The sequence below is a fragment of the Sinocyclocheilus rhinocerous genome, unplaced genomic scaffold (genome assembly GCF_001515625.1).
Source record: "Sinocyclocheilus rhinocerous isolate Xijiao unplaced genomic scaffold, SAMN03320098_v1.1 scaffold715, whole genome shotgun sequence".
NCBI classification, from domain to species: Eukaryota; Metazoa; Chordata; class Actinopteri; order Cypriniformes; family Cyprinidae; genus Sinocyclocheilus; species Sinocyclocheilus rhinocerous.
In genome coordinates this window covers 505,720-533,405 of record NW_015646180.1, presented here as the reverse complement: position 1 = coordinate 533,405, position 27,686 = coordinate 505,720, and the positions used below count along the sequence as shown (strand labels likewise).

The window sequence follows — 27,686 nt, the reverse complement described above, 5'->3', positions numbered from 1 at the left end:
TTGGCATTAACATGCGATCACCATGATCCGATCAAGCAGATCGGATCATCAGTCAATCAGGACATGGCGCGTTTACATTTGACAAGATCAAGTGACTTCTCTATCAGGATAACCGATCAGATCTCTCTTTCCTTCGCAATGTTTAAATAAGTCTTCTGACAGTTCAGGAGAGAGGGGGCGGGGTTTTGCGTGACATCGACCTGCGAATGTAGACACGATGGCTGGATTGCATTTACATTACATGGAGATCCGATCACAATGTGTCCTTGACTACCTCTGGACCTACCTCTTCTGAAGTGCATTTACACTTGTCTTTTCAATGTGTATGTGGTCAACATCCGGATACAGGTCACATGTTAATGCTAAGAGTAAGCACAGCCCTAGTTTGAAGTGTGGTTGAAATGGTACTGCTGTTTGTGGAAAGAAGCAAGACTAGTAAATTATGACAATGCCATGTTTTCTTCTCTAGTTGGGTTCGCCTGGAACTCAAGCATAAAGATTTAGCTGTTTCTCTTGATGCTGCCAAACTGAAGACGTATGTTGCAATTGATTTCTAGGATCTTGCTGGACCATGTGAAATATTAAGTTTTGCTTATGTTTTGTTTTACTGATGCTACTCTTTTACAGTGGAATTGAGAACGCTTTACTGGAACATTACAAGTTGAGTAAGAAATTTGTGTCTGAGGTTAAGGTAAGAATTTACTGTTGTTATCTAACCCCTCAACTTTGAAATTGCAGTAAAGAACCTAAGACAACCCACCTCCTCTTTTCCAGTATGACAGAGATGGTCGTCTCGTTGTGTATGTCAAAAAACCTGAGAAAGAACGTATTACAGACATGTCCCTCATGACTTACTACATGGAGAAGGAAGTGAGTCTCGTTATGTTTCTTATCTTCATACCTGTTGTTATGTTGTAACTTAATATGTAACTAAATTAATTTGTCTTTCGTAGATCAAAGTTAAGCCCCTCTTTCAAGACGAAAAACCATTTGAAGTCAGTGCTGAGGGATCAAAGGTGTCCATGGAGAACATTCTGGTATACTATGTAGATGAAGTGGCGCCCACCTTCACCATGCAGAAGCTGACTGGATGCCTACTTCAGTGGTTCCCAACCTTTTAAAAAATCTCACGGCACACCACTAAACACTGAAATATAGAAAAAATAAATAAATAAATAAATACAGTATATATATATATATATATATATATACACTTTATAAAAAAAACGGATAATGTATGGGCAGAAAATTACCAAGACATTTTCTGTTAAATTTACGGACATTTCCTTCAACATTGAAATGGAAAATTCTGTAGATTTACATTTTCTTCTGTACTATAAACAGACAATCTGTTATGCAGAAATTTCTTAAAAATATATTATATATATAGCATAGGCCTATCTTTTGTAGCAAATAAATCCAGCACAATATATACAAATTGAACATGGTTTATTTTTACCTCATGTAAACATTCTTAAAAGTGCATTCAGTAGCTTTTATTTGCCTTAAACAGGTGAAGACAAAAATATTATGACATCAATTAATTTAACAATGTGTAAAGCACCATTGAAAATGCTTGTATTGTGGAACACTTTTTAGTTTCAAACAGCAACAGGCAGAAAAAAGAAAACATGATCAGGTACTTGTACAATATTGGTGTTACACTAAATAGTGGTCACAAAACATTAGCGTTCCAAAAATGAATAAAAGTCTAACAGGATTGGAATGAGATTTTTCATATAATATTTTGGGTGAAATAACCCTTTAAGTTAGATTACTAACCTCTAATTCATGCTAAATTATCTGCATCTACAACTGACATGGCTGCAAAAAAAAAAAACATTCCTGTACAGCATTTGAAAATGTGGAACAAAGATTCATGCACTCATGCTTTTAGTATCTCTTGCCATGTGCCAGTTAGAGGAAACTACTTTTTTTCTTCTTCTTCATGTTCAGTCCAAGTTCCATGTTGAGATTTGAAAAAAGCTCAAATTGTACATGGACTGTCGAAGTTTTTCATACATGAGTCTTGGAAGAGTAGCCCTTTGGTTCCCTTCATCTGAAACTTTGATCCTCGTTCAGGATTTCTCCACAGGAAGACTGGAAATGACAAGAAATGAAAGGGAGGAAATGATAACTTCTTGAATGACAGCAATCTGGAATCACCAATAACAATAAACAAATAAGAAATTATAAAAAACACATTGTAAATTCAGAAAACCACTCCAAACATTGATTAAAATATTTCCTACACAAACAACTTCAATAACAAAGTCAACTGAATAAACGACTTAATGACTAATTTTTGTCAGTATTGAAAATCCCCAATGGTAAATAAATATGGAAGCATATGGGTAGCAAAATTCAATTTGAAATGTTCGATTTGAAATATGCAAAATGGCAATGCAATACGTAAAATGGCAATGTAGTTGTGCAAAAGGCTCATTAATGCAGACGCACAGAAGCGCTCTTTTCTCTATCGCGGGGACTTTTATTTTGGCGGAATGCCGTTTCATTCTGTGGAGTGCTTCACAGCGCCGCGCAATCGCAATCTAGTATTGCATCAGCCATCATTGGTCCTCAGCGGGAATGAGCCATGCGATTCCGTTACAAACGGCAATCATACGATTATCTTTATGTTCCTTTGAGTGTTTAAGTTTGTGTGCGTCCAGAGAGAAAGTGAGTATTGTAACTTTAACTGTTATTCAAGCGGAGTTGATTGCTGTTTACTGAATATATATGTTTAAGATATGTGACTATACAAAATGGATGCTAGTGTGAAGTATAGTAACATTTGAGTTCTCACTCAGTGTAAATGTAGTAATGTAAGCTGTTAATGATGTTCCATTATAATAATGTTAGTTTCAAATGCTACATTGTGTGATGTTTGGGGGAAGCCAGTTGCTTCGTAATGCCATTCATGTTGTGATGGATGTGAGCATATAAATGTTGTGGATTGTAATAATAAGAACCATTGGTTGTTAGAATGTATCTTTATTTGTTTGTTGCAGACCACACCCACATACATGAGTGTATGCTGACCCGTCAAAGGACATAAGGTTCAAGATGATACTGCTCTGCATCAGTATTAATGCTCATCTATAATATGTGCACAATCTGAGAACTGGATAATGCACTTCGCTATAATCTGGCTCCCCCTCTGCATATGCCTGTAACAATAAATCTGGTGAACTCGATTCCTTCTCCGGCTTTGGTGTTCTAACCGGCACACGCGGATCAACTCCACCTACTTAGCAAAAGCTAGCACCTTACAGTCCTTAGCCCCTCAGCTACAGTAGTTCTGTATTTTAATTTACATTTTACCATACATGTGTGTAACATTTAGTGCAAATTGAAAATTCAGTTATAAAATTTACATTTGCCATTTTCTACACTAGTTTTAATATGCAAATTAAAAACATATTTTAACACTTTATAAGTTGCAAAATTAAAATTAAAATGTATTACCCACATTGATTAGATAGGTTTAACATGTCCAAGCAAAAACTGTAGCAAAATTATCATTTAAATGCTGTTTTTACTAAATGCATTTAGACTTAGGGGTAGGACACTTGGGATTGCATTTTCATCGTTATACCGTGTAATAATTGTAGCAAAATGCAGTGAGAATTTCAGAATGCATTCTGAGCCAAAGGTGCAGCAAAAGGGTAGCAAAACGGTGATTTAAATGTCTTTATTTTTTCTTAAATGCATTGACACTTACATATAAGATGTTTCAATAGCATTTTCATTTAATACCCCACGATGAATATAGTTTAAGTCAAGGTGGAAAGCGTTTGGTTGACAGTGAATATTGACTTATTGTGCGTCCTGTTGCCGAGCCCCGCCTTGATGTAGAGCCAAAGGTGCAGCAAAAGGGTAGCAAAATGGTGATTTAAATGTCTTATTTTTCTTAAATGCTTTGACACTTACATATAAGATGTTTCAATAGCATTTTCATTTAATACCCTGCAACGAGTATAGTTTAAGTCAATGTGGAAAGCATTTGGTTAACGATGAATATTGACCTATTGTGCGTCCTGTTGCCGAGCCTCGCCTTGATGTAGCCTAACGATTGACAGGTCGGGGGCGTGTTGCAGTTTCAAATGCATTTCAAATCCACATTGACTTTATATTCATCGTGGGGTATTAAATGAAAATGCAATTGAAACGTCTTATAAGTGTCAATGCATTTAAGAAAAATAAAAGACATTTAAATCACCATTTTGCTACCCTTTTGCTGCACCTTTGGCTCAGAATGCCTTCTGAAATTCTCACTGCATTTTGCTACAATCATTACATGGTATCACTATGGAAATGCAACCCCAAGTGTCCTACCCCTAAGTCTAAATGCATTTAGGAAAAACAGCAATTAAATTATAATTTTGCTACAGTTTTTGCTTGGACATGTTAAACATATCTAATCAATTTGGGTAATACATTTTCATTTACATTTTTTAACTTATAAAGCGTTAAAATACGTTTTTATTTTGCATATTAAAACTAGTGTAGGAAATGGCAAATGTAAATTATATAATTGAATTTTCATTTTGCACAAAATATTGCACATATGTATGGGAAAATGTACATTTAAATGTAGGAATACGCTGCCATTTTACATATTGCATTGCAATTTTGCATATTACATTTCAAATTGAATTTTACTACCCATATGCTTCCATAAATAAGAACTGTAAATAAATAAAACAGAATGCAAACCCATGATAAGAATGCAGGGGGTGCTTGGGATGCACAGTACAGCAGCAATTACGACCTGTCATTAGAAAATAATACAAAAGAAACACCATGAATGCCATGAACTGCTGTCCCTTTAAAACATGACTCACATTGACGCACATCAACTCTTTACAACAGTCAAGACTTTTTAATTTATTTAAGACTTTCACTCACCAAAAATTGTCATTTTGACATAATTTTGTGTGCTTTTGTCTGTGTACGTGCGAAAGAGCCAGATGCGCTCCTGGCGCGCTGTCTGAAGCGGCATTCTCTGCGCGTGCATGACGTTTGTGTTCACACAGACAGCTTGCCAGTAAAGTTACCAAATTAACTTCTCATGTGTGTGTGTGTTTAACATAAACAAGACAATAAAAAACCTAAACCTACCTCGTTTGGCAGAAAAGGTGTGTTATCCTTGAAGAATTCAGCGATGTGAGATCTTCACCTAGTCCTACCTTAATCTCTTAAATAAAAAATAGTCATAAATGGTGTCTTCTTTTCTTGACAATTACTCGGCCAGCTCCCGTTGAAGGCATACAGCGCTCTAAACAGAGTTGTACCGCACTTCAGATTTAACGTTAACACAGCTGCTTAACATCACCTCAGTAACGTTAACGTTAATATGCCGGATGCTTTACGTCACGCTCAGTAACAAATACATCAACAACAATTAAAAAAAGTTTATAAACTTTTAATTATAAAACTATAAGTGAGCACACTTTAACACGTACCTCCACGTCGAGTAAGATGTGATGGTATGCTGAAGATGTTGAATACGACGGCTACGACATTCATTTGCCAAACAAGCCAGACACATTTACCTTACATTTAACAAAAAATAATTTACCACGGAAGCGTAAGAACGGTTGCCCAAACCCGAAATCCGACTTTAAAATTAATTTTGACCGAGACTATCTCCGTGAACAATGGCGCCTGCTCTAGTACCGTTTTCGCGCCGATAATCGACTGAGCTTCTTTTTCCCACAATGCAAAGTGTAATTTAAAAAAATATGGAAAAACACTTGTAAAAACCAAATACATAAAATTCCTTCAAATTATTACGGTATATTGTACTGTATTTTTACGGACTTTTTTTTTTTACAGTGTAGGGGGAACATCTTTGTTTATTTGTTTGTTTTAATAATTATACGCTGCGTCCTCAAACTTGGTATTGTGGCTTTATATATGATCAGACATTTGCACTAAACATTTTATAAAAATCATGCTCAAATGGAGTTCACAAGGTTTTTTACCATTGAATGACGGAGGTATGTGTTTGCCCGTCATTAGAAAGCCCGCATCTGAGGCAGCAAGTGCATCGCATTACATTTTCATCGACTTACAGGTAATAAAATTTATTGTAGCTATATGGGAGCTCAGATTTTCTTGTTATTTAATACATTTGGCCAACATCTCATTATATAAAAGATGAACCGCTATGCACAGGATATTTAAAATGTACAAAAGTATATTGGATACAACTAGATGGCAAATGGAAACTCTTCTCCCCTCTTCAAACACACACACACAAAAATTTGTTTTACAAAGTTTCGCTGAACGTTTGAGGATCCAGTGGTGTAATGAGGTTTACTCACAAGCTCTTTTGAATGCTTTTTATTGGTTAAATATTTGTAAAACCCACAAACATACATAAGGATGACCGATAGCACTGACTTAGGGTGTTTTCACACCTGTAGATCGATTGCTTTGTTCCGAAACGGGGATTAAAATTATTACAATGTTGATTTTTTATTCCTGGTGCGGTTTGCTTTCACACGGCAATGTGGTCGTTCCCAACCGAGCCGAGGCCACCTCATTCAGGCGATCTCGGACCGATTGTTTTGGCGTGGATCCGAGCGTGATTGCCGTGTTCACATATGCCCAAACGAACCGAGCTAAGGGGGGAAACCCGCCAGGTTCCGAAACAACGGGCCAGGTGTGAAAACACCCTTAGGGGTGTTATGTTTGGTTTGATTGAAACGAACCCTGGTGCGATTGCTCGGTTAGTGCAGTTCGTTTGAGCATGTGTGAACGCTGCCATCCGAAACCTGGTGCGCAAAAAACAAGCGTACCGAGACCGCTGAAAAGATGGGTCTCGGTCCGCTTCCAAACGAACTCTGGTGCGGTTCGAATGATATATGAACGCAACACGGACCAAATACTTCTAAACGAACCAAAAACAGGAAGTAATGACAAGATGCAACGCTATGGGACATTTTTTGATGATGCGGTGTAACCAAAACAAAATGAGCAGAGGGAAAACGTGGAGCAACGATGAGGTAAAGTGCCTTTTATGAGCTCCTTGTGAGTTTGCAGGTGGTGACAATAAAATGATATACACGCAAGAATGAGCGCGCTTAGTCCAGCAGACGGCATTAGTTGTGTTCAACTTAAAGCGGCACTGAGCAGACCGATCAGTTAATGGGTGCTTTGCAATGGGTGCTTTGCATACACCCGCAGCACCGCTTTAAGTCTAACGCACCTTTTGTTTGGGGTGTTCGGTGAGTTCCGTCACGATATATACGTCATTCAAGCCAACCAATCAGGTTGTGAACATATCACTATGCCTTTAGGTTCGCTGTCTTTAGGTTCGCTGTCAAAAATGCTAATGTGAACGCTAAGCAGACCAGGACCAAATGTATCATTTTCCTTTTTGGTCCGGACCAAATGAACCAATCGAACCGAACTACAAGTGTGAACGCACCCTTAAAGTGTGTTAAAAATGCAAGTGTTTACAGAGAATTATTTTGATTTTCAATTCTAAATGTCTGTTCAGTAGTCCCTATAACAATCGGCACAATTTAATAATCGTTGTGCTTCTAATTAAGTGATAAAAAGCAGTTGCACATGTACAAAATAAACACTCATCTTTGCACCAATAAAATGTGCAACACTCTTATGTTTTACTACCATAATTAATATACTTAAATATATTTTAAAACGTAACTAAATGTCAATGACAAATGGAGCCATTAACAAAAAGTACAACAATTCAAAGGATTACCATGAGTGCATGATGAATAGGGAAATAATACAATACTAGGGCATATATTAAAATATGAAAAAGTTTTACAGTGTTTACTGTTGTACTATAGTACCATCACAGAACTTGTTTTTAAGGGACTGATCTACTTTCAAAAAAAATAAAATAGGAAAAATATGCAATATGAAAATAATTGAAGACGAAATGTGTTTTACTGAGAAACAAGATTTGGTTTTTAAAAAGCCTTTTTCCAAAAGGTACATCTGGAAAAAGGGGGGTCGTCTTATAATCAGGGTCGTCTTATATTCGGGCCAATACGGTAATATCTAATTATTTTAATATAAAATAATAATATACTTGCACTGGAAAGGTTTCCGCAACATCTTGCAAGATCTCGGCAAAAAGTCTCACAATTTATTTCCAGAACATGATGCATAATGCACATAACTAATTTCGGACAGACTTCTGAGGCAGCATAATGGTTCAATGATATACAACAAAATAGACCGAGCTTAGGTGATAACCAAGCAAATATTTAATTACTATAATAGTAATTTCTCTCTAGAAGTAACATTTTAATTTTTATCATGTTTTTTTTATTCAAGAAAACAGTTCATGTCTTAATAAACTTTTTGTATTTCAACTAAAACAGTGGCCGGAATCTGTAGTTAAAGCTTTTCACAGTTTTTTTCCCAAAAAAAAAAAAAAGAGACATCAACAACACTCTGTTTTTACCTAGTTCAAATTCAGTTGAATTGTCTAAAACAGGGCTGTCCAAACTCGGTCCTGGACGGCCGGTGTCCTGCAGAGTTTAGCTCCAACTTGCCTCAACACACCTGACTGGAAGTTTATATGCCTAGTAAGAGCTTGATTAGCTGGTTCAGGTGTGTTTAATTAGGGTTGGAGCTAAACTCTGCAGGACACCGGCCCTCCAGGACCGAGTTTGGACAGCCCTGGTCTAAAACAATGATAGTGTCAGACTCTGTTCCATGTTTTGTGTGTGTTTCGCTCCCCATGTGTTTCCATGCCCATATTTGGTCCTTCCCATTCCTGGTCCATCTGTTCCAGGTGTCCCCTTTTCAGTTCTATTGATCCTAGGTGTGTCTCGTCATCCCATCGTCATGTCATTTGTATAAATAGTGTTCCATGTTATCAGTTTGGCGTCCGGTATTGTGAATGTTAATCTCCTAAGCCACATGTGTTTTCCGAATTCCCTTGATTTAATTAAATTCTCCTTGTTAACGTTCTCCACGACTCCTCGCTCCAACACAGTAGCACCGTGACAGATAGCTAAATATAGCTCAAATTATCTGACCAAAAACCTGTAACTTGGAAGCATAACTTTGATCCTAGTTATTAAAAATTATAAAAGTTTTGGACATATTTTTATCCTGTAGGTGGTAATGTCACCAGACTAATTTTGGCCGCTCTGGGCAAAGTTTCATTTGAATTTACCAATTTGCCAAAGCATTTGCTAAAGAACATGCCTGGCTTGGTTTAAAGGTCATCTGTCCAAATATTGAAGCAAATTATACAATATTTGTAGGATAAAAAACTGCAGTGAGTAGAATAAAAAAAAATAAAAAATTTAAAAGGTGGAAACAGTAATCAAAGAAAAGTGAAGTCACGGGAGTCACGTGACCTCGACCAGCAATGTGGCTGTAAGTTTTTAGGCTCGTCCTCAAATCCCCATAAAGTTAATATATTGAGTAATTCCGTGCGAAGAATCGTACTTATTTGATTACTAATGTCGTCTAGTAAATCTGCAACAAAAAGAGAATGTACAAATTCTCCGATTAAGAATAGACCAAAAGAAATCATAGGCGTATCAACCGAGGAACTCAACGACGCCATCTTAAGAGCTGTTAAACAGGCCCTGACAGAGCAACAACAGCACTTCGATAAGGCAGTTCAGGCAGCGGTCAAAGGGGCTGTAGATAACTTGGTGACCGCAACTAACAGATCTGAAATGTCAAGTCAAGCAGGCGAATTAATCTGTCAGCGGTCTCGCACGCGACGTTGAAGACCTGGGTAAATCCTTACAAAAAGTCTCTCGATTTGATTCCCTCCACGCCACTATACGAGTTCAAAATCAAGATATTAGAGACCACAATTGACAGATTGTATCACTCTCCACAAGATTAATGGAGATGGAAGACAGGAACCGCCGCTCGAATTTGAGGCTAGTGGGCTTACCAGAATCCGAAGAGGGATCGGACGACTTCTCTTCTCAAGAAGTTTTTACCGTTGTGGATACCTTGCTTGGCTGTTGTGAGATCAAAATTGAGAGAGCACATCACCTTTACAACAGGAGGGAAACTGAATCCTCGCGCTCTCGCACTTTGATTTTCAAACTTCTGGATTACGCTGATCATCAGGCAATTCTGAAAGGTGCGAGGGAGGCTAGCTAAGTAAACAAACAATTGTGCTGACAGTTATAACTGTGTACACCAGCCGCCAGGTCATGTATAGCGACCCCGAGGCTTGAGAAGAAAACAAAATGAAAAATCACGAGCCATGACTCTTTTTAGACGGCGATGCAATTAACTTAATTTCCTCATTCCCCGATTTCTTCACACGACATCCCATGCGTCAAAAATGCATTTACATAAACACAAATAAACAGACCGAACCTTCGCAGCATCCAAACACACAATGTCTTTCAGGGAAAAGTACCATAACTTCCAACCTAGGTAGTCATCTACCGCCCATCATCTTCCCAGGAATTGCGTTAATGTCCCATCATCGAAGCTTACCCTGTGAAACACAAGGAACGGATCCTATCCTTCTATCCCGATTTCAGTAACGAGACGGCGAGAAAGCAGATGGAATTCAACCAAATTCAAAAGTAGATGATCGCCCTTGGTCTCAGGCCATTCCTCGTTTACCCAGCTGAGCTCAAATTGACACACCGAGGTCAATCTCTGATCTTTACAACACCACAAGAAGCAGAGAAATTCCTCGACTCCAAGGAGATTCCGGTAACTCATATAAAGAAACCATCAACAACAGCTTTGATGATGGGACATCAACGCAATTCCTAGGAAGATGATGGGCGGGAGATGACTACCTAGGTTGAAAGTTATGGTATGTTCCCCTGAAAGACATTGTGTGTTTGGAAGCTGCGAAGGTTCGGTCTGATATACCCCTTATTATAGGAGGCGACTCTTATCTAGACCCAGTGATGGACCGATCATCTGGGGACAATCTCGTCACTTGCATTTAAAACATTTATATCCAATTTAAACTTAGTTGATTTATGGCGCTTTAGAAATAACAATTAGAAAGATTTCTCTTTTTATTCACCTCGGCATCACACATATTCTAGGATCGATTATATATGTGTTTCACCATCTTTGCATAACAGACAGACTGTGACGTATCAGAACAGCTCCAAGACTCAGCACCCAAGGACGACTTTTGGAAAACAGCCAGGGAAACCAGGACAGCATATCACAGCCACCGGAAACACCAGACACACATCTCACCAGACACATTATCCCTCTCTCCAGCATCTCCACTTCTATGCTTCTCACAGAAAATGGAGGAACTGGTGTATGCTGGAACCAAACTCTCATCCTCATACGCTGCAAGCCCCCAGATATCAACTAAAAAACGGCAGGCCCCCCAACCACCAAAGCCTGTGGGCCCAGCTCGTCTTCCTCCTCCTGTGTGAGCTCTCCAGGGCCCAAACCCTCCATCTGTGCTATATGTGCTATATAAATTAACTTGCCTTGCCTTGCCTACAGTCCTGGCAAAGAGTTGTAGAATTTATTTGTGACCTGTTCATTAGGTAGTAAGATGTATCTCCTTAGAATTGTGAAGTACTCATATCTAGGCTATTACTATTAGGGATGGGTCACGGTTTTCAAATATTCAATTAGTTGTTTTAATTATAGAATATCGAATAGGTTGTGCAATTATTGTCTTAAGAAATTTCCCCATGCCAATAACGCACCTAAAAGCTGTCTCACACGCACACTGTAGACTTGCGTGGCATAAAAAAGACTTGCGTAGCATATAATGGTTACAGTAACTTGGGACGATGTCAAATAAGAGCTCTGTGCGGACCACAAACACCTCCGACAGGGTTAGAGATGTGGCTGAATCCGTATTCAGAAAGGCGCGGAAAACAAATAACGCATTTTACGGAACCACTAAAGGGACATGGTTAGCCGCTTGCTAACGGTAACCTATTACATTACAGTACATAACATTTCACTTACCACATAAACAGAGTAAGGAAAGATGACTGATAGGATGATGGCGAATGATTTGCAGATCCTGAGCACCACTGACAAACATTTAATCTTGTGTAGCGTCTGCGTAAAATCATGCATAGTCTTTGGGGTTTATGGCTTAAGAGACCCTTTTTAGCCTTTGACATTTGCATATAAATTACAGTCCTGGTCACAGACTTTACATTTATATGGGGGCTAAATTGCCAAATAATTCTCCCCACTATCAAGGAGATGCTAAGCAGTCCCCTACAACAGGCTCACATAACACACACACACAAACGTGAAGACCTTTACTCTATTTAGACAATAATTAATCAGTTACAAATATATCTGGTATATTGCATGTGTTGTTTGTACGTTTCCCTATTAGATTAGCTGAGTTACCACTTGCACCCTCTTTACAGCCACCCAAATAGCAACCCCAACCCACACCGCTGCTATGAAACCTCCGCTGGTCTGGGTGTTTTCACACTAGGGATGGGTCACGATTTTCGAATATTCAATTAGTTGATTTGCTTATAGAATATCGAATAGGTTGTGCAATTATTGTCTTAAGAAATTTCCCCATGCCAATAACGCACCTAAAAGCTCTCTCACACGCACACTGTAGACTTGCGTGGCATAAAAAAGACTTGCGTAGCATATAATGGTTACAGTAACTTGGGACGATGTCAAATAAGAGCTCTGTGCGGACCACAAACACCTCCGACAGGGTTAGAGATGTGGCTGAATCCGTATTCAGAAAGGCGCGGAAAACAAATAACGCATTTTACGGAACCACTAAAGGGACATGGTTAGCCGCTTGCTAACGGTAACCTACAGTCCTGGTCACAGACTTTACATTTATATGGGGGCTAAATTGCCAAATAATTCTCCCCACTATCAAGGAGATGCTAAGCAGTCCCCTACAACAGGCTCACATAACACACACACACAAACGTGTAAATTACTGCTAGCACTGCATAAAGAAGGACAGTTATTCTTCCTTAAATAAGGAAAATAATCTTTCCTTGAATTGATAAATGATTATATTGTCTGCTCGGTGGACGGACAGATCAAATAATTATAATATTGATTCTGCTACAGTTAATTCTAAGATCTAATCTAAATATTTATTATTAATCATAACCAGTTATAATTAGTCATAAATATTTCCGTTTTGAGCTGATTTACTACACTTGTAAAATGTGTGGTAAGTACTGCCGAGTACTGCGTCATATATGATCGCGAATCTCGAAAGTGAAAGTAAAAAATAAGTGCTTTCATAAGAGATTTCAATGCCCCGCATATTAATAACGGCTCCCTGATGCCTGCAGTTTATATACAGTATAATTACCCAATGAGCAGTTGATTTATGCTAATCGACGGACTGTTATGGTAATAAGTGCCATCATTCGGTTATGTTTATTATATTAATATGTTTCAGCATGTTACAATCATTATATGGCTTGAGTTAAGGTAGCCTATATCTTCTGAATTAAACAGTTTATCATACAAATTGAAAGCGTGAATCCCGTCTCTCTCCATCTCTCTCTGTTTATGGGTGTTTGTGCGTGTGCTTGTGGGAGAGGGGTGCGATTTTCGAATAATAATAGAATAATACCCAGCGATTTTCGAATATTATTTTTGCTTGGAATGCCCATCCCTAATTACTATGTCATGTGAAGTATTCATATCTTATACATATCTTATATGTAGTGCTGTAGTTTTGTTCGGCTCTGGTTTATTTTTATTTGTGTGTGTGTGTGTGTGTGTGTTCTTTTGAAAATATAATAAAAAGTAAATAAAAAAAAAAAGAAAAGTGAAATCACTTTTTACATTGAACTCGAATGTACATGAACATGAAACAATCCTTTTCTAAAACGTGCCTTTTTAAGATAGTTTGACTTACATTGATGATCATCTGGAGCTGTATTATAAAAACATATCTGTTCAGATTATACCAAACAATACAACTACTTCAGTGGTCACTAACCGAATGATAACATGCATTGCTCTGTTTCAACAATCACTGTTATCAACATGACACTCGTTCACATCTGTGCACTGAGACACACCATCATCACCTGTGTATCCCACCATACAGCTGCAGTTGTATTTCCCTGGTACATTAATACAGAGTGCATTAACATGGCACCGCTTTTCTTTGGCACACTCATCCACATTCTCGCATACTAACCCATCACCTTCGAAACCAGCTAGACATGCACAGATGAATGAACCAGGTAAGTTTTCACAAGAGGCATAAGCACTGCAATGTCCTGTGGCACATTCATCCACATCCAGACACTGGTTTTGACTAAAGCTGTAGCCTGGACCACAGTCACAGAAGAATGAGCCTGCAGTGTTGACACATGCAGCGTTGGCTACTCCCATTGGGCTTTAACTTGCCTCTGGGTGTAAAATAAAGGCTGGGACAATAAAGAGCAGCATTCAGTAGTCAGTGTTTTATGTACCTTTACCTCATACATAAATGCTAGATTATTATTACAAGGGATAGACTGTGTAGCAAATCAGCTCAAAAGGGAAATATTTATGACTAATTATAACTGGTTATGATTAATAATAAATATTTAGATTAGATCTTAGAATTTACTGTAGCAGAATCAATATTACAATTATTTGATCTTGTCCGTCCACCGAGCAGCCAATATAATCATTTATCAATTCAAGGAAAGATTATTTTCCTTGCCAAGGGACAATAGCTTTCCTTCTTTATGCAGTACTAGCAGTAATTTAGCATGAATAAAGAGCAGATCATTTTGATACCAAGAACGAAACATCTAGAAGATCTTAAAGCAGAGATACACTCATATACCTGAATATAAGCATTGAGAGTCTAACTAATACAAATAAAGAGTTGTAACTAGGCTAATACAATAGGGAAACATACAAACAACAAATGCATACACCAGATATAATTGTAACTGATTAATTATAGTCTAAACAAAGAAATGTCTTTATGTGTGTGTGTGTGTTATGTGAGCATGTTGTAGTTTGCTGGTCAGCCAGGCCCATTGGTGCCCGGCCCCCGGGGGTCATTTACGCCTCTTTGGAATGTGTTTGAAATTCAATGGGGAGACGAGAGTGGTGAGAATGTTTAGCATCTCCTTGATAGTGCGGGGAACCATTGGCAATTTAGCACCCATATAAATGTAGAATCTGGGGCCAGGACTGTAATTTATATGCAAATGTCAAAAGGCTAAGAGGGGTCTCTAAAGACATAAAACCCCAATGATCATCCATGATTTTAAGCAGATGCGACAACTGGGACTACAAATCAGCCCTCGATTTATAGCTTAACAGCCCATGACAGCCCTCTGGTGGATAAGCATCACAAACATATAATACAAAGTATCTGGTTGAATTTGCATCATGTACTGCAAGTATATTTCTATATGGCCCTATGTTAGATGCTTTCTTATTATTTAGCTGAAATATAATTAGGTTAGTTTTACTTTTGTCCCATTTCTTATTGCCTAGAGAGTAACTTGAAGTCACCATGAAATCAAAATTGACAATTCTTATTTTTATGAAATGTTGCAGTATTTATTGTAAATGATTTATCTGTGCACATAATTTTTTAATTAATGTGCCTTTGTAATCTTTAATCTAAGACATTAACTTCCCCTTGTGTGTGTGTGTGTGTGTGTGTGTGTGTACAGTACATATGCAACACATAAAGTATAAAAAAATTACATAACAATAAAGATCCAATGACAATATGTTCATTCAGTATAATTTTATATATATAAAAAAAAATTTATGCAGTTAATGTCTTAAAAGTAATTATTGGACAATAACATCTATTATTCAACATTATTCAAGCCTGGCTTGGTTGAAAGATAATCTGACCAAACATAGAAGCAAATTATACTAAATTTGCAGAATAAAAAGCTGCAGTGAACAGAATTAAAAAAGAATAAAAAATAAATCCAAAAAGGTGGAAATACAGTGCCCTCCACTAATATTGGGACCCTTCCTTGGTAAATATGAACAAAGGCAGCTGTAAAAAATAATTCTGCATTGTTTATCTTTTTGATCTTTCATTCAAATAATTCACTAAATTCTAACTTTTCATAAGTAAAACAATTGCAAGTGGGGGGAAACTCACATTATGAAATAAATGTTTTTCCTCCAATGCATGTTGGCCACAATTATTGGCACCCTTAGAAATTTTTATGAGTAAATTATCTCTGAAGTATATTCCCATTTATATTCCCATTTTTTTAGCACACCAGGGTGACTAGAAGCATGAAATTGTCAAGCCATGACTTCCTGTTCCACAGGATTATAAACACAAAGGCCAAATTCCCTTAATCATCCATCACAAGCAGTAAAACCAAAGAATAGAGTTCTGATGTGCAGTGCAAGATTGTTAAGCTTCACAAAATAGAAAGTGGTTGCAAGAAAATATCCAAAGTATTGAAAATCCCCATTTACACCATCAGGGCAATATTAAGAAGTTCCAATCGATTAAAGATGATACAAATCTGCCTGGAAGCGGACATGTGTCTATATTGTCCTAATGCACGGTGAGGAGGAGAGTTTGAGGGCCCCCCCCCCACACACACACACACTTTCCATTGTTTTACTTCAATGATAGCTTAGAATTTTGTGAAAATAAATTTTTTGAAAGATCAAAAGGATAAACAATGCAGATTTATTTTCACAGCCACCTTTGCTTTACCAAGCGTGCCAATATTAGTGGAGGACACTGTAATCAACAGAGAAAAGCGAAATCACTTTTTACATTCTCAGCATGAAACTGTACTTTTCTAAAACCTGCCTCTTTAAGATAATTTGACTTACATCGATGATTATCTGTAGCTTTAGTTTAGAAACATCTCTGTTAAGATTATACTAAACAATAAAACTACTTCAGTGGTCACTAACTGACTGATAACATTCATTGCTCTGTCCACAGTCATCGTTATCAACAAGACATTCGTTCACATCTGTGCACTGGAACACACCGTCACCTGTGTATCCCACCATACAGCTGCAGTTGTATTTCCCTGGCACATTAATACAGAGTGCATTAACATGGCACCGCTTTTCTATGGCACACTCATCCACATCCTTGCATACTAACCCATCACCTTCGAAACCAGCTAGACAGAAGAATGAACCAGGAAAGTTTTCACAAGAGGCTTAAACAGGTGTACGTTCCTGGCAGCAATCTTTGTACCTGGCAGGTTGTAGCAACCTTTGTAAGAAACTGCACTGCTCTCCATTACATGTGTAGTCACTGTTGTAGAGGCAGGTGTAAGTTCCTGGCAGGTTCTTGCAACCTTTGTACCGAAATAAACCAAAGCACACTTCAGGAGTCTCTGAACACTCATTAATGTCCAGGCAGAGATATTTTCCATCGCCTCTGTAGCCAGCGTTGCATGTACACATGTAGGAGCCAGGTTTGTTTGTGCAAGTGGCACACTGGTGGCAGATTCCTAGTCTTGTGCACTCATTATCATCAGTGCACTGAAATCCATTTCCACTGAAACCACATTTGCATCTGCAGTCTCTTCCTCCATTTCTGTTGGTGCAAAGTGCATTGACATGGCAGCCACCATTATTAACTTGACACTTATTGAGAAATGTAAATTGGACATTGCATTGGAAACCATCACCAAAATAACCATTTTGACATGAACAGGTGTAACTGCCCAGAGTGTTACTGCAGACTGCCTTTACATGGCAGTTGTGTAGACCAGTTTTACACTCATCGATGTCGTAGCACTGCACTCCAGTGCCCCTGTACCCTATTGGGCATCTGCAATAAACCTTATCAAATGTGTTGATGCAATCTTCGTTGGTGTGGCAAATGCTCCTTACAGCTGCACAGAGATGGACATCTGCAACTGTGTAGACAGAATGGATTACAGGTCCGACATGTAAAACTAAAACAAACTGTGACTGTTCTCCCTACATGATGGTCCAAAGGTCTGTTTCTGTTTAATTGGACATTTATTGGCTAGAATGAGTTCTGTGAGCATTGTGGACCAAACTTTATGCTGATCATCAAAGGTCTGGTTACACAAGACAATCAATAATTGACTCTATATTGTACTGTAAGTTGGTGAATCACATGAGAGGTAATGAGATTCTGATTTAGATTATGTTACTCACCTGCATTTGTGTACCTGAGCACAGTACACAGGCACTTAATACAAAGCAGCCACAGCAGCTGACTCCTAGAGGAGAGAGTCAGGAAAAGTCACATAAAAGATTGGAAACCTCAAAACGACATTTCTCAGCCAATACCAATAGCCGATTATTCACAATGACATCGGCAATGCTGATACTGTTGTTTTCTTATATGTTTATATATATATATATATATACAGTGGTGGCCAAAATTATTAGAACACTAGTATTTTCACCAGCTAAAAAATGGTTTTAAGTCAGTTATTTCTATCTTTTTCTGTAGTGTGTCAGTGGGAAATATGAGTTTACATTTCCAAACATTCAATTTGCCATTAATTATAATATTCCAGTGAGATTTTTGTTTGCACAAGGAGTCTGACAACAGCCAGTGCTCCACACAGAGATCTGATCTCACCATCATCCAGTCTGTCTGGAATGACATGAAGAAACAGAAAAAACTGAGACGGACTAAATCCAGAAGAACTGTGGCAACGTCTCCAAGATGATGCTTCAAGAGACCTACCTGCAAAGCTACCTGAAAACCTATGTACAAGTGCACCGAGGGCCAAAGCTGATTTAAACGCAAAGGATGCTCACACCAAATGTTGATTTAATTTAGTTAGAAGTTAATTGATAAAGAAGTCTATTTATGGCATTATTTTTGACAGCATCCCCATTTTACAGCATTTTTACACAAGTGCCTAAAACTTTTAACAGTACTGTAGCTTTGCAGGTAGGTCTCTTGAAGCATCTTGAAGCAAAAATCTCACTGGATTATTACAATTAATGGCAAAATGAATGTTTGGAAATGTAAACTGATATTTCCTACTGACACACTACAGCAAAAGAAATAACTGAATTAAAACCATTTTTAGCTGGTGAAAATACTAGTGTTCTAATAATTTTAGCCACCACTGTATATATAACTATACAGAAACCCCTCTCATTTGGTGCATCACTATAATATTAGAGATTATAATTAACAACAGAGCCGAACTATTATATTCAACTGCTATTTCTTTTCATATATAATAATCACTCTCAAAAATGAAATGTGTGTGTACAACTCAAATGCACTTCAGGTAGTTTAAAAAAAAACTTTAAGATTTGTTCGGACATACATATATAATTAACAGTACATAAGCTCCCGCTACCATTTTTATAGATGACTAACCAACTGTGAACATAAATTTCCTGAGGTAAATACTAAGAGACATATTGATCACAAGTAGTTTTATTGGCATCTTTCTGCAGTTAAAACACTTACTGAATGATAACATGAGAGATGATACATTTCAGTAGGTTGTACTTTCAACATACCTTCTGATGTTCATTCATGTATATTTCACGTTATAACTATTGTAGTGTAAGAGACTCCATGCTACTGCTTAAACTGAAGCTGCCACAGCAATCTGTCACGCCACATTTAAAAGCATCAAAACAGCATTTATTGTTTGAATTTTGTGATAAAATGGACATTATTTTAGAGCTGAGACTTTGTCTCTTATCAGAAGTAACAAAGTTAAAAGCGTTTATTGCGTTTATTGCATGTGAGGCACACTACTATATTATATTATGTTAAGTTGAAGGAAAACTGCAACCTGGCAACCCTGGCTTGAACAACGGGTGATTTATATTGTCTCGGTTACTGACGTAACCTCGGTTTCCTGAGATAATGGATGAGGGAACAAGCATTACATCAGTCAGATGATGCTTCGGGGAAACTCCTTTCCTCAGAAAATACTGAAGTCTGATTAAATCACGTCTGTGCATTGCAGACAAATGGCATTTCAGCCCGCCAAAATGGGTGGAGCAATCTGTCTATATATGTCGGCGCTTAATGCTATGTCATCAGAATCTTTCGACTGAGGATTGGCAAGTGTTAGGTGCAAGTGCGGTAGTGCTGCCCAATTGACTGCCCGCCCACAAAAGCGTGATTTCGCTGCAATGGCCGTCACATATACCTTGAGCGTGAAAGGGGTGCACCCATTTTCTAGTAGCTCCTGCAAGAAGAGGTCCTTATTCTGGACTGTGCACGAGTTTTAGAGAATCGCTAACTTATAGAGCCTCTTACTGAGTTATCAACTCAAGGAAGACACAAATGTAATAAAAGGGGTTTTATTAATAAAATAATAGACAAGAGTATCTATTCAATGACTAAATGATGAATGCATAAAGTGCAAAAGATTGATAGATGCAAGTGACTGAGTTGGATGTTATTATCAGAATCAGAATCAGAAAGAGCTTTATTATGGACGTTATCTTATGGAAAGATAAACTAAAGATTCCTAGAAGTAAGGTAAACCTTATTCTAGGTTCAACAAATAAATCAAGAGATTATTTGTTATTAACTGAGATCATATAAAATCTAAATCTAAAGTGAAGGTTCTGATGTCTGTACAGAAGATCCGGACAACCTGGAGACGGATCACTTGACGAGACGATTCTGAAGTTGTGGGTGAAGATCCTAGCAGTTTGGAACTCGCAAACAGAGGATCCAAGAGAAGGATCTGAAGTTGTTGCAGAAGATGGGGGGCACTAAGCCTGTGGTCGTTGTTGCTGTGGCGGTTTCCAAAACTCCCCAAATTCACTCCTTGCAGAATTTCCTTGTTTCTCAGTAGTACAACAAACAGCAGCTTAGCACATCTTGGCTTACCACATTTCTCATAGCGCACAGTAGACCGAACATCAGTGGGTAATGCTGAACATTGACCCATGCATTCATATACACAGTATATACCTTAAAGGTGACCTATTATGCAAAAATCACTTTTATAAGGTGTTTGAACACAAGTTATGTGGCTGCAGTGTGTGAAAACAACCAGCCTATAATGGTAAAAATCTACCCACTCATTTTTTTAATAATCCCAATAAATCATGAACAGTCTCTCCAAACAAGCGGTTCCAGATTTCTCCCTATATACACGTCATACTAGGGAAAGTCCCGCCCATTTGTGACGATCTCTGCCCTATTAGCATAGATATTCCCTGAGTAAGAAGCAGCAATCCACCATTACTGTTTTCTTGCTGTAGCTGCTGGAGATACAATGTCAGCGCCAAAGAGGCATTACAAAGGGTTGTGTTTTGGGATGCACCAACGAATATAGGAGTCTCCATAGACCGCTGAGGACACGGTGGTTAAATTAAATTTTCGAAGGAAATGTCCCCGAAAAAAACGGAAAAGTCAGATATGTTTGTGCTAATCATTTTAGGCCGGACTGCTTCACAAACTCTGGAGTTGTGCAAAGATTGCTTCTGAAAGAGGGATCGATACCAACTCTTCGTGCGCGAATGTCAGCTCCAGACAAAGTAAGCATCACGCGTCATATTTTGTTTTCCAAAAGAGCTTCTTGGCTCTCTGTAAGGCTAATGTTGCTAAAGCTACCATTGTCTCTGCCTGTTTTCACTGATGCTGCCTTCACGTGCTACCAGAATGATCGTAAATAGGAATGTGGAAGTTTTGTGTTGTAGTTGTAGTTAAAAATTGCATATGGAAGCAATGTGAAGTCGACCGCTTGAATTTATAGACCTCATAATGTGATAGCATCCCAAGGCACCATGAGACCAGCTATGTCGTTATTTTTATCGCACCGTGCTCCCGTCTGTGTAATTCATAAATGCGCATTTACAATGCACAGTATTCTCAGATTGTGTGATGTTTTCCTGTTTTGTTGTTATCGGTATGCTGGAGCATGAGCTCTTGAAGCTCCGCCCTCTTCTGAAAAGGGAGGTGGGAGCACCAGCTCATTTGCATTTAAAGGGACAAACACAAAAACGGCGCGTTTTGGCTCATACTCTAAAAATGGCAATTTCAACAAGCTATAAAAAATTATCTGTGGGGTATTTTTAGCTAAAACTTCACATACACACTCTGGGGAACTTATTTTAGAGACTTATTTTACATCTTGTAAAAAGGGGCATAACAGGTCACCTTTAATAGACAAGGTTGCACACATTGTTGTATTACCCGCAGCACTCATTAAGTATATACATTTCTATAAAATGGATTTGAAGAAGGTTTAATCAATTTTTGTGTCCATTTTGTGTGAACCCATGTGAAGATGTGTCCTTCCTTTGAGGCTTTGGCCACATGGCAGACGTGCTTAGGCAGTTTGAGGGAGTCAGTGGTCATTCACACTTAGGTCTCAAAAATGAAGGACTGTGATCAGTGAATAGCATGTGGTGATTGGATCAGTCTTTGATCAATGGAATGCTGAAGTCCTCATTCCTGCCTTCCACAAATGATAAGTTTGAAAGAGAACAAAGCACTTCCTGAGTGGGGGTTACTGTATGTTAATGTTACCCCCCATCTCCACAAAAGGTAGTGATGTTTATCTGAAGACAAAAGTTATCCTTTGTTGTCCACAAAGCATGTGCAAAGGCAGGTGCAAGCTGGGCAACTTGTGGGCTAGTGCATCCTTTTCTTTTGAAAAAAAAAAAAATATATATTATATAGTGCTCCCGTCTGTGTAATTCATAAATGCGCATTTACAATGCACAGTATTCTCAGATTGTGTGATGTTTTCCTGTTTTGTTGTTATCGGTATGCTGGAGCATGAGCTCTTGAAGCTCCGCCCTCTTCTGAAAAGGGAGGTGGGAGCACCAGCTCATTTGCATTTAAAGGGACAAACACAAAAACGGCGCGTTTTGGCTCATACTCTAAAAATGGCAATTTCAACAAGCTATAAAAAATTATCTGTGGGGTATTTTTAGCTAAAACTTCACATACACACTCTGGGGAACTTATTTTAGAGACTTATTTTACATCTTGTAAAAAGGGGCATAACAGGTCACCTTTAATAGACAAGGTTGCACACATTGTTGTATTACCCGCAGCACTCATTAAGTATATACATTTCTATAAAATGGATTTGAAGAAGGTTTAATCAATTTTTGTGTCCATTTTGTGTGAACCCATGTGAAGATGTGTCCTTCCTTTGAGGCTTTGGCCACATGGCAGACGTGCTTAGGCAGTTTGAGGGAGTCAGTGGTCATTCACACTTAGGTCTCAAAAATGAAGGACTGTGATCAGTGAATAGCATGTGGTGATTGGATCAGTCTTTGATCAATGGAATGCTGAAGTCCTCATTCCTGCCTTCCACAAATGATAAGTTTGAAAGAGAACAAAGCACTTCCTGAGTGGGGGTTACTGTATGTTAATGTTACCCCCCATCTCCACAAAAGGTAGTGATGTTTATCTGAAGACAAAAGTTATCCTTTGTTGTCCACAAAGCATGTGCAAAGGCAGGTGCAAGCTGGGCAACTTGTGGGCTAGTGCATCCTTTTCTTTTGAAAAAAAAAAAAATATATATATATATATATATATTAGGCAGTGAGGTCTAAATATATATTAACTCTTCCAAGGCAAAAAAGTCGACTTCTGCCCTCCCAAAGTTGTTCCAAATCATTTGAACTCTCTGCAGACAGAGTCCCCATTTCCCTGGAGACACACCACTGTGGTACAACATGTCCGCTCCCTGGTTCAATCTACCCTGCCTGTGCACTGCCTTCAGTGAATGCAGCTTGTGCTGTGCCCATATGAGGAGGCACCTCACCAACCTGTACAAAGGCTGGAACCTGAGTCCCCTGTGATGGTTTATTTTCATTTTTTCCAAATCAACCAAGACATGGTGCCCAATGACATGGTTGTCTGGTAGGAATGTTCTGAGAGCCAAAAAAAACACCATCATATCCAGACAGTTGATATGCTGGTGCTGCTTCAGGCTCGACCAGGAGGCAAACACCAGCCTGCCTTGCATAGAGCTCCCCAACCAGAATTGGAAGCATCTGTTGTGACTGTCTTCCTCCTGGAAACCAGCCCCAGCTCCAGGGAGCGTGCTATGATTTAGTGAGTTCTTCATGAATCCCGCGGAAGAACAGCCCAGGTCTTGGCAGTGGGTCCTCCACTCGTTGAGGCGGCCACAGAGAGGCTCCTCTGGGGCTTAAAACTCTAAACTGAGCTCTTTGATGGCCTTAGTGAGGACACAGATGAGTTTGCTGTCCAATCCGGTCCTGACATCACCTGGTTCCTTAAGCGGCAGGGGGGCAGAGTCCTGTATGGATCATGAGTACTCCTCTGCATCAGAAGCCACCAATGACATGACCCGCTTGCTCAGCCCTCTGACTCCACTGTTTCTTCCTCCATGGCTCCTGGGAGGAAGATATCAGGAGAGCGCAAGGGGCGGGATTGCTCTCTTTGAAGAAAGTGATCTGTGAGCGTAGTGAGGTAAGACTCTCTGTGAGTCAGTACAGCTTCTGGGTGGGCTTTGCCCAGACTCGGCGTGCTCATCAGAGGCATACAGGCACGACATTTTGTTGCAAGCACTGCAGGAAATGTTAGCTTTTATAGAGAAATGTTATCTATTATGCTTGCCGGATAGCCGCAGGGGAGAAGAGCCATTCTCAACTGTACGCTGAAGCATCTAGTCTGCTACCAGGGCTCTTCAATGATGAGTAAGAGGTTTCTTTCTTCATCTTCATTCAGAGTTCAGCAAGAAGATAATTTTCACGCTGAAGGAGAAAGGATTCTGATGAAATGGCATTCAGCGCCTACTTATATAAGCAGTATTTTTGGAGGAAGGGAGTTTCCCCAAAGTGTTAGCTAATTGACGCAATGCGAGTGAACCGTATTGATAAGGGAAACATCTTTTTCCTATGCTCAATAATGCTTTGCATGAATTATGGGGGTCAATTCCATTACACTGTAAACAATAAGCGAAAGGTTATTACAATTATATTTTAAAGCATCCATGTGAAAACAAACCAGGAAAGAGATGTGAAGATTTGGGGAGAAAAACAGGAGATTCTTAGTGCATTCCAGTGAATTATTCATAGGATATATTGTAAATTAAAATGAGAGAGAAGACCACAGATACACCGTATATGTCATATTTTTACGGCAGAATACAAAGGACAAATGAAAATAATAAGGTGGAAAAGAGTGGAGGGAGTAAGAAGAGCTCTTGCCATAGATTCTTGTTATACCATGTCACATTAAAATACCAAACATTGTTTTATTATTATTACATCTGAAAATATAACGTGAAGGAAAAATTACAGCTCATTCGGTCAAACTGACGGATAAGGATTATTTATAGTGAAACCTTATCATTTGAAATGATTTGTTTCAGTGGAACATCCCCAAACCAGGAGTGCCTCCCATAAGTTAAAATGAGGTAGGCTCCCTTTTAAAATGGTGGATATTGAGACATTTTCAGTTTGACATGCTTTTTTCATGCCCTTTTGATTGACAGGTTATAATCAGCCCTGATCATCGGCTGTTTTTAAACAATCAGCTGATGGCTGATGGTGCATATATGCGTATATATATATATATGTGTGTGTGTGTGTGTGTATACAGTACACATACACATACACACACACTTAGTGCATTGTTACTGTAGAGAAATAAATTAAAAATCAAAATTCAGAATGATGAAGATGTACTTACTGCATATCTAACAGATGGCTGGTAGTCTTGTAAGGCTGATGTTGAGACAGAGAGAGTGCCCGTAATAGGTGTGTGACTTTCCTTTTTTGTCGTTCCTGATATAAAGCATTAGACACCATCTCACCTGGGACACCCTAAACAAGCAGAATAGGGAACACCCATATATTCCTATGGTTATGTTTCACTTTTCTGGTAAATGTGCTACTCTCTTTGGGTTTCAACTTACCTCTGGTTGTAAAATAAAACTGTACTTATTGCATATCTCACAGATGGCTGGTAGTCTTGTATGGCTGATGTTGAGACAGAGAGAGTGCTCGTAATATGTGTGTGACTTTCCTTTTTTGCCCTTCCTGGTATAAAGCATAAGGCACCATCTCACCTGGGACACCCTAAACAAGCAGAATAGGGAACACCCATATATTCCTATGGTTATGTTTCACTTTTCTGGTAAATGTGCTACTCCTTTTGGGCTTCAGCTTGCCTCTGGGTTTAAAATTAGACTGAATCAATAAAGAACTTCATATTTAAATGTTTTGATGAGAGCACCTTATCTCACTGTGACAAGTGTGGTGGGGCCGAGAGCCGTGAGAATGGAGCTAGGGCGGTCGAGTTCATGATAATGAGCGACACCTGCACCACTCACCGGTCTCGAGTCCCACGGAGGAGCTCCAGAAAGATAAAAAACTTTGTTACACTCACACATTAATAACAAGACTTTAAATCCTTTTGTTTTGTGACATGATTCTTCTTTTACATTATATTACTCATCATGTCTTTTTATGACGTATTTTCAGTACCTTAATTTAATTTTAATTAATCATTTTAACTCAATTTTACATCTACATTTTTATTTCTTTTCATTTTCTTAAATGTTATGTACAGCAATTTTCATTACCACTGTGTTTGAAATGTGCTTTAAACATCTACAAACCATTTTGTGTACAATAGCTGTTTCCATCCACCTATTTGTATGCGCATTTTGGATTATCGCATAAAATACCGCTGGATGGAAACGCCAAGATGCACATAAATTCTAAAAATGCGCATAAAAATCTTATGCGCACAACTGAGTAGGATAAACTTTTTATCCGATAAGAAAAAATTTGCATAATCTATGATTGAAACACATTTACAGAATAAATTCCACCATGCACATTGAAAAAGTCATGTGACTTTGCGCTATAAAATGGGATAAATTGACTAATCAGCGGACCGATCTCGTTCACAGCATCTATATGTTGTTTCGGTCGTTCTGAAATGCCTGAGGAAAGTCTGTCATCATAGTATTGCTGTATAATTACTGTCTTACACGACTGCGTTCCCAAATAGCAGGCATCCACCTCTAAAAGCAATGGCCGCATTTATTGTGTTAACGTCTGCTCTCTCTGAAGCACAAGTAATTTATTACATATGAAAATTATTATATTCAGTGGCTTCTCCTAGTTTTCTTAGAGATATTTAGTGCCAGTTTATCAGGAAGTGACGATTTTGTTCTCTTTGACTCGTTGGATGGAAACGGTGATTTATTCGCAAATGTTTTATGTGATATTCCAGTTTTGCGCACAAGTTAAATTCGCATCTTTGGATGGAAACATAGCAATGTTAAGAATAAATGTTATGAACTTTATTATATATATATAATACAAAAAAGAGAGCCTGCCAGCATTACAAAGTTCAACAGCACAAATGCATACATAAATACAGTAAAGGCTTAATAAGAGCAAGTCATAAAAAAGCCTGGGTAAAAAGGTGAGTCTTAAGACGAGATTTAAAAGTATGCACACTGTCACTGTTGCGTATATTGAGGGGGAGAGAGTTCCATATGGGGCCGCAAAACTAAAAGTTCTTGCTCCCATAGTGCGTAAGTGTACACGCGACACTACTTTATTCGCAAATATTTTATGCGATATTTCAGTTTTGCGCACAAGTTAAATTCGCATCTTTGGATGGAAACATAGTAAGTGAGAGCAATATAGCTGTGGTTAAATCACTTAATTAAATTGCCTAGATGTAAAGTTCATAACATTTATTCTTAATAATAATAATAATAATAATAATAATAATAATAATGCATTTTATTTATTTGCGCCTTTCTAAACACCCAAGGTCACCTTACAGCAAGCAAAAA

General features: G+C 38.4%; 1 protein-coding gene and 1 long non-coding RNA gene across 2 annotated transcripts in view; one reads left to right on the top strand and one right to left on the bottom strand.

Moving 5' to 3' along the window:
* LOC107707150 (epithelial cell adhesion molecule-like) overlaps positions 1–27,686 on the top strand; it is a 56,404-nt gene that overhangs the window by 6,497 nt on the left and 22,221 nt on the right. The gene's annotated exons all lie outside the window — the stretch shown is intronic.
* Positions 656–27,686, bottom strand: part of LOC107707151 (uncharacterized) — a 48,345-nt gene continuing 21,314 nt past the window's right edge. Inside the window, exon 3 of the long non-coding RNA XR_001636226.1 lies at positions 656–712. This is a non-coding gene — a long non-coding RNA (uncharacterized LOC107707151). The remainder of the gene's footprint in view (positions 713–27,686) is intronic.